At 46.6% G+C, this 11,124-nt stretch overlaps 1 long non-coding RNA gene across 3 annotated transcripts; it reads right to left on the bottom strand.

Annotated features, from left to right (window-relative positions):
* Window positions 1-1,934: 1,934 nt before the first annotated feature.
* On the bottom strand, window positions 1,935-10,749 carry LOC148006588 (uncharacterized). Of its 3 annotated transcripts, none has more exons than XR_015683995.1 (3): window positions 10,642-10,749; window positions 5,107-5,238; window positions 1,935-3,045 (listed from the first exon to the last, which is right to left on the bottom strand). It is a non-coding gene; the product is annotated as an uncharacterized LOC148006588 (long non-coding RNA). The 3 variants fall into 3 exon arrangements; XR_015683993.1 differs by lacking the exon at window positions 1,935-3,045 and adding an exon at window positions 3,725-5,013; XR_015683994.1 differs by lacking the exon at window positions 1,935-3,045 and adding an exon at window positions 3,725-4,968 and having other exon boundaries at window positions 10,642-10,736.
* Window positions 10,750-11,124: the final 375 nt, after the last annotated feature.

Here is an 11,124-nt window from a genome sequence, read left to right as displayed (position 1 = left end):
GCCAGCAGAGGATGGGGTCACCACCGATTGCGATTGCTGCTCCCTCCAGCCCTTGGGGTGTAGGAAACACCCCTGAATACAAACTGAAGACCAGCGCGGAGAAGACCGAGGTTTCACCATCCGCCCGATTGAGTGACTGTTCATCCACGCGCTTCAGAACTTTAAACTGGGGTTGTTTTCTGTCCTGAGAGTTTTCCATGCTCCCCTGCTGCTTCGTCTGAGCTCTCTCTCAGCTGAAGACGGGGGCTTTAAGTAGTTTTTCCCAGAGAGTTGATTCTTTTGGAGAATCCACTCAATCATCTCCCTCCTCATTCACATACTCTGATAGGGAGACTTTGTGGGGGCGTGGCCACGAGTCATTTATCTCCTCACCTCTCTGTGTCAGTCAGTGGTGGCTACTGTAGTAACAGAGTACGGTCTTATACTCAGTGTATTACTAGTTTACTCCCCAGGGCCTCACTGTCCCCTTATTCATGAGGAACCATGTCCTGTCACTCCCCTCTGGCTCAAGGCCTCAGGCTACTCTCTGACTCTGCCTTGGCCTTTTGCTGTCCCCTCTGGCCTACCCGACAAGTAACGGTTTGCACAGTCACACTTGACAGGAGGTCGGCTTCTATCACACACTGTGAAACTAGGGGCATGACCATCATTCAGAAGTGACCTGATGGCCAAGAATCTAGAAGTCATGCTGGGGAGAAGGCAACCTGGCTACAGCAGATAAGAAGACCTGAATTAGAATCCCCGGAAGCAGTCGAAAGCCAGGTGGGAGCACCACACCTCCATCTTCCCACTGCTTCTGTGACAAAATGAAAAGGGAAGACACCAGAATCCCTGGAAGCTCTTGAATCAAATAGCCTGACAACACATGCATGCGCGTGCACACATACACTAACACATATCACACACACACACACACCACATTTATATACATATAGACAGACACAGATCACATATACACACATACACAAACATACACATATCACACACAAACACAAACATACCACACAGACACACAGGCAAACAGATACATACCCACACATGTACATGCACAGATATGTGCACATGCACATTTAACATAGACATTTACACACATACACACCATACATACAGAGAAACACATAGACAGACACATACATACCATATATATACAGAGAGACACATGCCCATGCATACACACAGATAAATAAACACATATACACCATATACACATGCATGCACAGACACACCACACACAGATATACACAGATAAACAAATATACACACCATATACATGCACATATACACAGATAAATGAACACATACATGCTATATACACATACAGACACCCACAAACATACAACAGATAAACAGACACATACACACAGGCAGACACACACACATACAACAGATAGAAACATACATACCACACACACACACACACACACACACACATACACACAAAGACACGGAAACAAACACACACAAATAAATAAATAAATGTAATATCAACTTAAAAGTGATCATATTTCCTTGTACAGTTCCAAATCTCTGTGTACTGAGAGTTCTAGGGAACTTCTGGGGTGTGGCCATGTTCCTAACTTCTTTTAGCTCACAATCTGCTAACCGAGAAGAACATTATTTTAAACCCACCCAGGAGTGTTTCATGTGTGCTCTGCAAGATACATTTGCATTGTGTCCTTAACACACATGCTATAAATGAATCATACCACCCTCTTACTTCAGGTGCTCAGGACTGTATCTTAGGGATGTCGACATTTTGATCAGTACCATCCCTGCTTCTGACAACTGTATGAACACCCCAATGTGTGTTTATACATTTTTCCTTGTTGGCATGTGTTTGAACTTTTCTGATCTCTCATTATAATATACAGAGCACTGACCCTGTTCACCACACATCCTTTCGGATATATCTTTGAGAAAGTCTGGAAGCTCTTGATGCTACAGTACATGCCTTTACTTTATTTTTGTTCATGCGTGTGAGTGTGTGTGTGTGTGTGTGTGTGTGTGTGTGTGTGTCCATGTGTGTTAGATACAATGCATGAATCCATGGGTGAAGAGGAAAACCTGTTGTATCTTTTCTCAGAAACACTGTTGCCTTTGGTTGGTATGCTTGCTTGCTTGTTCGTTGAGCCAGGGTTTCTCATCTGCCTAGAGGTTTCCAAGCATTCTCTGCTGGATGGCCAGTGGTCCTCTTGTCTATGCCTCTGCCGTCTTGGGATTATGGTATGCATCCCCACACTCAGTTTTGTTTATTGGCTCCTGTGAATAAACTCAGGTCCTCATGTTCTCAAGGTGAGTAGTTCACTGGCCAAGTGGACTCATCTTAAATGGCCTCAAATGCTGTGAAATTTCCTGTAGCCCATGTGTGCCACCAACTCTGCTCCAGTAGCAGCACAGGCTGTAAAACTCAGACGATGGCAGCTTTCATTTACATGGCTTGCACTCTTCTTCCCTTGTGCTCCCCCCCATCTCTCTCCCCCCCTTGTTTCTCCAGGCAAGGCTCTCAGTGGGACCCAGAGCTCAGTCATATAACTACCCTCCTGTACTAATCATCCTTTGTCTCTGCCTCCTGAATCTGTGACCGCAGGGAGGCTGCCATGTGCACCCAGCATTTATGTGGGTTCTGAACCCTGATTTTTGGCTTGTTGGCCAAGAGATTTAACCACTGGGTCATCTCTTCAGCCTTCACTTGCATGGCTCTGATGAATGCCTTCTACGACCTACGGATAACCTTAAATGGTTTTGAAGTATTAAAGAATCTGTCTAGAAGTTGGCTTCTAGAATAAATATGGCGGGCACATTTTAAAAGATCTCCATCCATCACACAACTTGATGCAAAGCCCAGACCTACCCTGGAACGTACCCACTTCTCGTTCTCCATGGTCACGAAGATCAAGACTCAGGTTGTGCCGCCATGACAGACTCCTTCAGATCTTTCAGGATCACTCACCAGTTTACTTTCAAGGGCAAGACTGGGAAATCTCTCACTCTGGAACCTTCCACCCGTCATAGACTTGTTCATGAATTGAGTGAATACCATGTGAGCTGAAAGAGCAAGGCCAACAAAAGGAACAGCGATGACAACCCCCTGGACTCACGTGGAGCATACGCTTGTCCGGTTTGCATGTTCTCCATTTCTTTTTAATAATAAAAACCAGGGGTTTTGCATTTATTTACTTATTTGTGGGGACATACGTGTACCACGGCGCATATGTGGAAGTAATGGACAGCTCGTTGGCTTGCACTCTTTTTCTTCTTCCCTTGTGTTCTCCTCTCTCTCTCTCTCTCTCTCTCTCTCTCTCTCTCTCTCTCTCTCTCTCTCTCTCTCTCTCTCCTTTCCTTCTACCATGAGTCCAGGGGATCAGCTTGGGCAGCAGGTTCCTTCACAGGCTGAGCCGTCTCCCCCGATGGTGACTTTAATTCTTTATGGAATTAGCCACCACACACGTTAGACTCTTCTATGCTCTCCTGGATTCTTCCCAGGGACCTTGGACTTTCCCTTCCGTCCCCTCTTGGGTGTCTCTCTCTCAGTTTCTCTCTCCTCTCTTTAGCACTGCCCCCCCTCCTAGATCCCTCTGTTTTTTGTTTGGGTTTCTATTCACTTATTCAAGGCCTCGGGGATAAATTCCTTTGGACCACCACTCACAAGCCGCAGAAAGAGCGAAAGGAGAGAGTTCCTGATGGACTCAAAGCAATAACCAGACAGCGCCCCTTGGGGGGTCAATGACTTCGCCAGCAGCCCTGGTTCCTTTTATTTAAACTGGACACATCTGCCCAGGGACCCGGCAAGCGGGACGTCTCTTTATCATTCAAACCTTGCACAAAGCTGTCGTGCACGGCGCAGGCCGGATTTGATTTAGAGCGGTGTCCCAGTTGCCCGAAGGAAGTCTAGGGAACCAGAGCTTCTATAATACACCCGGATTAGTCATTCGGCTAGCAGGTGAGTATTGGCTCTTGCAATTGTCCCTCGCTAAATAATCTAGATAGATATGAAAACAGTGAATTCAGCTGCCTGTGAATAGTATGGATATTTTTGCCTTTGTGCAGCACCAATCCCCAGCAATATTTTTTTTTGTATTAAATACCGTGAATCCACTTCACCTGTCAGCGCTATTCAAAACACGAAATGCTGTATGAATAGAGCGGATGTTCTGGGATCTTTCTGATGATTACTGTTGCTAGGAAAACCACTTCCTGATACCTTTGTGCTTGCTGTATGTGTCTCTCTTTGTGTACGGCTTATAGTGACAAGCAAATTCATAGCACGGTTTTTGGGGAGGAACTGCAAAAGTTTAGAGATGTTGAAAGAACACTGCTTAAAGTTGGAAAGGGGATGTCAGCTAAAATAATCGTGGGAAGCTACTGTTCCAAGGGGAGGGAGAGCGCTATCGCAGGGGCATCGGTGATCCTGTGTTTGCAGACGGCTGTACGGACTTCAAGCCTACTCCAGCCATCCCTTTCTGGGACCTCAGAACTGCATTATTCTTCTATGGTCCCCGAGGAAATTACCGTCTTCTGCTCCTTGAGAATATTAAACCAATTATTGCTTCTAGCGTGTCACTTTGGTTTAAACTTGTAACTCAGTTAGATTGATGGCAGGGGGCTAGGTGAGCTCTCTTGGGGATGCAGCTGGGGACTAAACCAGAACCAGGTAGCACAGGCTCGTCCCTTTTGGATAAGCTGGTCTTCCCCACTGGGTAGCAGAGTGGTGTTGAGTCAGGATCTCAGATCCAGAGGCATCCAGGATAAGTCCAAACAAATGTGGTTTGAGTGTTTTGAGTGTTTTGCTTCGAGGCTCTCCCCCAAGACAGGAAACGGGAAGCAGAAGTATCAAGTGGTATCTTAATTTCAAGGCTTGCAGTCCCTCCTGTGGGGTTCTCCTGGCAGACATGGTGGCTGAGGGACCTGGGATGGTATTCTGTCTCTTTGGGTCTCCATCCTGAGTGAGATGAGGATTTGTACCTCCTCCTGAAAGGTCAGTACAGGGCGCATGACAGTAACCCCTTACAGTGTCTGGAGCAAAGGAAATGCTGTGTTAGAGGTGGGTAGGAAAGGGTCTTCCCCAACGTGGAGTAGGTGCTACCTGTCATCCCCAATGGTCCTTACCTCAGGCCTCTCACGGCGTCCTCACAGGATTATGCTCTGGGTGTTGATGTTGATAGTTCTCAATAAGTAAGAGCCAAGGAGATGGCCCAGCCAGTGAAGTGCTTGTCTTCAGAGTCACAGAACTCAGGTTCCCTGCAGTCAGGAAGAGGAGTCAGGCAGATCTCCAGGCTTGACAACCAGCTCCTGCCCAGTTAGCACATGCAGCCATGTGAACATGTCCATGGACAACCTTACACATATACATACTCACACGCAAGCAGACATGTGCACATATAAGGCACACAGCCTAACACACATGTACACACACGTGTATAGATCCGTGTGGACATATAAACTATTTGCATGGGGTGCCCACATCTACAAACACACAACCATACGAACAGGCACAGAACATAATACCAGTGGTGCAATCACACACATTCATGCACATGCTCTACCCACATCTGTGTAATCGTATGAATGTGCACATCACGAACATGCTCACCACACATGTACATCCACATCATATGACCCTATGAATGTGCACATACACCCACACACATGCACTCACGAACACACGCAAAACAGGTTGAAGAGTCATGGGCATAGTTTTGCTTTTTAACCAACACTGAGAGGAGTAACTGTGATGATAATGGCCGCCCCTCGGTCACTATACAGAGGACTGCACAATCTCTGTACGCCAACACTCTCCTATAAGCACCTCTGTGCCTCTGTAGCCAAATAAGACCACAAAACTAAAACAGGAAACTGAGGCTCAAACCTCCAGGAGGCGCTGGCCTGAAGCCCCTTGTGCCTAGTCACTGGGCAGTAACTTTAGAGTGTGTTCAGTTTAAGAAACAGGGACAAAGGCTCCAGTCATTCCAGCCACAAGAACCCTGACACTCATCTGAAATTCTACCCTACATCTACCACAGACATTCATAGTCTGCCTCCATGAAAGGCTGAAGATAAATAGTGCCTGGAATTCCTCTAGGGAGCTGGGATATTAGCAAGTACCTTTGTGCGAGGGCCCCTTTGTCTGAAGATACCATGTGCATTGGGCTGTGGCTTTAGGGCATTAGAACATGTATGCGTCTACCCATCCGTCTTCTGCATGCTCTGTGCTCTTGGGTCCAGAGGTGGAACAACTCCTCCAATGGCCAGTCTTCACTAGCCCTATTCTAACAGGATATGGAACTTGACGCTGGGGCTTGGAGGGAGACCAGATGCAGCCTGGGCTGCAGGTGTCCTGTGATCACGGAGAGCAAAGATGCAGAATGAAGCAAGGGGTGAAGGGGAAGGAAAGAGAAGCCCCTTTCCCTTCTGCCTGGGGCGATAGCCACATCTCTTCTCCTTGGTCTGAAGTGGTTGGGTAGAAGGCACCGTGAGTCCAGCATCGAGTGGCCCATATAATGCCTTTTTTCCTATTTGTCCCACATTGGCATGTTCTCTGGAAAATCAAGGCCAGTCTATTCCAAGCTTCAGGTCCACACCACACATAGCTTAGACTCCTCACTCGGGACTGAGACAAACTCTGAGTAGTACCCAGTGAATCCTTCGGTTGGGGATACAGCTGGGGTATATGGGGACAGTGGCATCCCCAGGACAGAAGTGGGCCTTGATCATGGAGAGCCAGCTTATCTTATGTTTCTAATGAGCCTGCCTGAATGAAGGAGACCTTCCTCAAGTTCATTTACAATGACGAGAACAAGGGGTCCTGCATACTCCAGCAATGGCTCCTTTGTTTCCAATGACCCCTTTTTGAGTACTCCCGATATGCCTTTGCATATAGAAAATATATGCCCAGTGCATACAGGCACTATGCATTTTCTCTATACTGTCTCTTGTGTGGTAACCATTTTTGTGTGGTAAGCCTTTAAATATTAAATATATAAGTTAATATAGTTATATTCCAAACAGCTTTTCCTAAGGGAGTAATCAAGCAATTACATAATGACGTATATTACATAAGGATCAGTGTTGCAGCTAAGCTTACAACAGACAAACTGAAGAGGAAACAGGAGTACCAACGGAAGACGTATGCATACCTGTATTTATATGGAAGTGTGCATGTGTGCACACACATGATTGTACGCACATTTGCATATGCATGAATTATACATGGTTCATTAGAAGGGACTACTCCTGCCAGTGCACACTCATGGAACGCCGAGGCTGGAGTCTATGAGTTTCTTATGATCCTTCGTTTCAGATGGGGTAGCAAAGGGAGTTTAAGGGTCAACATATTGTTGGTCTACTCTGCAGACATCTTTAAGTTTTAAAAACAGTGACCACGCATTAGTTTTGCGATCGGCAACCCCCAACCTATCTATGCGTGTTGGAGGGAACAACCAGGAGCTCTGCCTACAAGCTGTACCATCATTACCTATCAGCACGTAATGACTACCTAGTGATCGAGAGCCATTCTCAGAAGGCAACGGTCCGCAGAGAAGGCACCAGACCTTTCATGTTGTTGAAAGCACATACCAGTAAAGACCCTCTAACATACAAAGATGCCTTTCTTCTGCTCTTTATTTTCTTTGTACAATACGTGGGTAGACATCAAGGAGCATGAAGTCTCAGATATATGTTTAGGAAGCTCTTGTGCTGAGCTCTCACTAACCCCTGAGGCATGGAGGCACAGTGGGGATGTCTGGATCACAGGGCTTAAGGCTGGGGTCAACCTTGAGTCCAGCACAAGCAAGTTTGACAATGTAGAGTTTGTGCTGTCGCCATGTGTTACCTCGAGTTTCTAATTTAGGAAATAGGACTCAATATACCTGTCATGAAACTGTCCCCAGCACCATGTTCATGTCATAGTCAATGGACCAGAGCGTATTCAAGCCATAGCCGATGGTTCATCTCTAATGACCTGTGCTACTGATGACTCTGCTGGACACAAGGGACCACAAAGAATAATAAACATCACCTCAGGCCTCAGGAGCTTAAAAACTGGACAGCAATGCTTTGTCCTGGAGTGTGTGTGCACGTGTGCGTGTGTGTGTGCGTGCGTGTGTTGTGTGTGTGTGTGTTGCCTATGTTCTCTCTGAGACACTCCACCATACCAGAACCAGTCCTAAGGCTGTGACAGAGAACTTTAACACTATCAAAACACCCAAAAGTCCACATAAGCTTCCATGCTTATAAGTGTGAAAATGTTTATATCCTCTCTCTCTCTCTCTCTCTCTCTCTCTCTCTCTCTCCCTCTCTCTCCCTCCCTCCCTCCATCTCCCTGATCTGACTAGAGATAAATGATAGCTCCTCAGATACAAAGTGACCCTGATGCATTTTCATCCTCAGAAGAAAAGTTGAGAAGCTATGGTTACTAGGGTTGGAGTGCTATGGTTTGCAGACGTGTGCTGGTGAGTTTTTGTCACCCTGAAACAAACTCGAGTCACCTGGGAAGAAGGAAACCCAGGGGATGAGTTACCTCCTTATATTGGCCTATGAGCTTGTCTTCAAGGCATGTTCTTGAGTAAGACTGATGGATCTGAAGATTATACGTGAAGAAGGGGTGAGGGAGAACATTGTGGGTGTTGCCCTCCCTGGACTGCTGGTCCTAGGTTGTGATAAAAGCAAATCAAGCAAGCTATAGGGAGCAAACCAATGAGCAGAACTTCTCCATAGCCTCTGTTTCAATTCCTGCCTCCAGGGTTTCTGCCCTGACTTCCCTCAGTGGTGGAGTGTTGTGTAGAAATTTAATGTAACCTAATTTAATATGATGTAAGCCAAGTAACACTTTTCCTCCTGTAGGTTGGTTTATGAGTGGTGTTTACAACAACAGAACAAGTGAGCTAAGTCCACAAGGAGACATTGTAGAGCTTGGAGCCTTCCTTATCCCGATCTCTTCTAGGGTTAAATATGTTCTTCTTTACTTAGTGTTAGCTCACATCTCTGCGGACAGTGTGCGGAGATAGGGGGCATCAAAATCGGAATTTATCTTTGTAAAGATGCCTAAGCCCTTAGGAGGTGAAACCATTCGCTTGCCAAATAAAGGGCGATCCAATTTCAGGACATGTGCTGTCACTCCAGGAGCTTTCAAAGCACATGGACGACAACAGAGAGAAGAATATAGTTTATTGATAGATAAGGAATTGATTGCTGTTATCCTCCACAAACACAAGCAAGCGTCCCAGAGGGTGGCGTGTGCGTTCTTTGAAAGATGGTTTGCAGACTCCATGTTTCTTCCATTTGGAAGGGACTCTGTGAGATTCTGGGGTAGTTTGAATGTGAACGGCCCCTATAGGTTCAAAGATTTGAATGCTTGGTCACCAGGGAGTGGCACTATTAGGAGGCGTGACCTTGTTGGTGAAACTGTGTCACTGAGGGTGGCCTTTGGTGTTTCAAATGCACAATCCAAGCCCAGTGTGTCTCTCTTCCTACTGCCTGTGATCCAGATGTAGAACTCTCAGCTACCTCTCCAGCACCGTGTCTGCCTGCGTGCCGCCATGCTTTCTGCCAAGATGAGATGGAATTAACCTCTGAAAGCAAGCCCCAGTTAAATGCTTTCTTTTATAAGAGTTGCCCTGTGGTCATGGTGTCTCTTCACAGCAGTAGAACACCAAAACAGGCAGAGTCTCAAGATGTGTCATGGATTGAAGTTGACGAATGTGCCAAGTTCTCTCTCCCTTTAACTCCCTCTCCTACAAGTTATAGAGGGAAGTCACTTTCTGCCTCAGGCCTATGAGAGAGAGAGAGAGAGAGAGAGAGAGAGAGAGAGAGAGAGAGAGAGAGAGAGAGAGAGGAAGAGGAAGAGGAGGAGGAGGAGGAGGAAGAAGAAGAAGAAGAAGAAGAAGAAGAAGAAGAAGAAGAAGAAGAAGAAGAAGAAGAAGAAGAAGAAGAAGAAGAAGAAGAAGAAGAAGTGCAGCCACAGGAGGATGGGGGATGGCCATTAAATCAAAGAGCAGAAGTTCCACCAGACACTGAGAAGTAGGTGGTATAGAAGATGGCCACCTGTCTCAAACACAGGGGCAGAGGACACTATCTGTCACAGGACACAACCTCTCCAAAAAAAAAAAAAAAAAAAAGAACCATTCAACTTTGCACATAACCCCTGACCATATACTATGCTAAACCTGCAGAAGTGAGCCAGCGGCACAACAAGGGAGCCTGCAGTCCCCATCCCCTTAGAGCCTCACTAGCTTGTAGGGGTAAGGCTAAATCTGAAGGTGAAATGGCCAATTCACCTGGTTGGTTCACACTCCAAGTGCGGAAGAAATGCTATTTTGATAGTAGGAATTGATTTTGGTATCACTGTGTAACTGGCAGGTAGAGACAACCTCAGCCCATGGTTCCCTTCCCCATTCGTAGCCGAGTTTCTAAGCCTTGAGGCGTAGAGAATGAAAGTGAGGGTGGGAACTTTAGATCCACGCAGCCCATGATGACGGCCAACAGCCACGTGTGGTCGTCTGAGCAAATTAAAATGAGATGAAATAAAAAGGAAACACTTTGGCCCCATCAGTCGGCGATGCTGCTCAGTTGGTAGAGTGATTGCAAGTCAGGACATCCACGGCAGAACCTGGGAAGTTGGAGGAGGCTTTGAGTGCGCATGCTCACCTTTCCCGGAAGGCTCAGAGAAAATGGCTGACAGCACGAGAGAATTGCGGTGCTCTGGAGAGCACTGGCTGTGGCCGCGCGCTCTGCGCGTGGTAGCGCATTCGATCTAAGAAGCAAAGCAAACAATCAAAAACCATGGAAACAAATGTGACCGTTATCACCCTGCTAAAGACGAGCGTTGTGCGGCTCACGTGGGTGAGGAGACAGGATGACGGCCAACAGGATGTGGGAATCAAGAGAGGTAGCAGCCGAACTCAGGTCTGACTAAACCGAAGCCAGGTGCCCAAGGAAGCCCTCCACACATATTTTGTTTGAGAAATGTATCGGAAAGACTATATTCACGCTTAGAAGTCCTTAAAAATCCTTATTTTCTTCAAGAGAACATTACGCTTCCAGAGAGTTGTGCAACACAAGTTTCTGAGAAGACAATGATGTCAGTGTGTCTGTCTGATCCACTGCACTGGCCACGAAGTCTTTCAGGCC

Source organism: Rattus norvegicus, chromosome 3 (genome assembly GCF_021556685.1).
Source record: "Rattus norvegicus strain SHRSP/BbbUtx chromosome 3, alternate assembly SHRSP_T2T, whole genome shotgun sequence".
Lineage (NCBI taxonomy): Eukaryota > Metazoa > Chordata > Mammalia > Rodentia > Muridae > Rattus > Rattus norvegicus.
The sequence above is the reverse complement of the archived record's forward strand: the minus strand, read 5'-3'. Positions and strand labels throughout refer to the sequence as shown.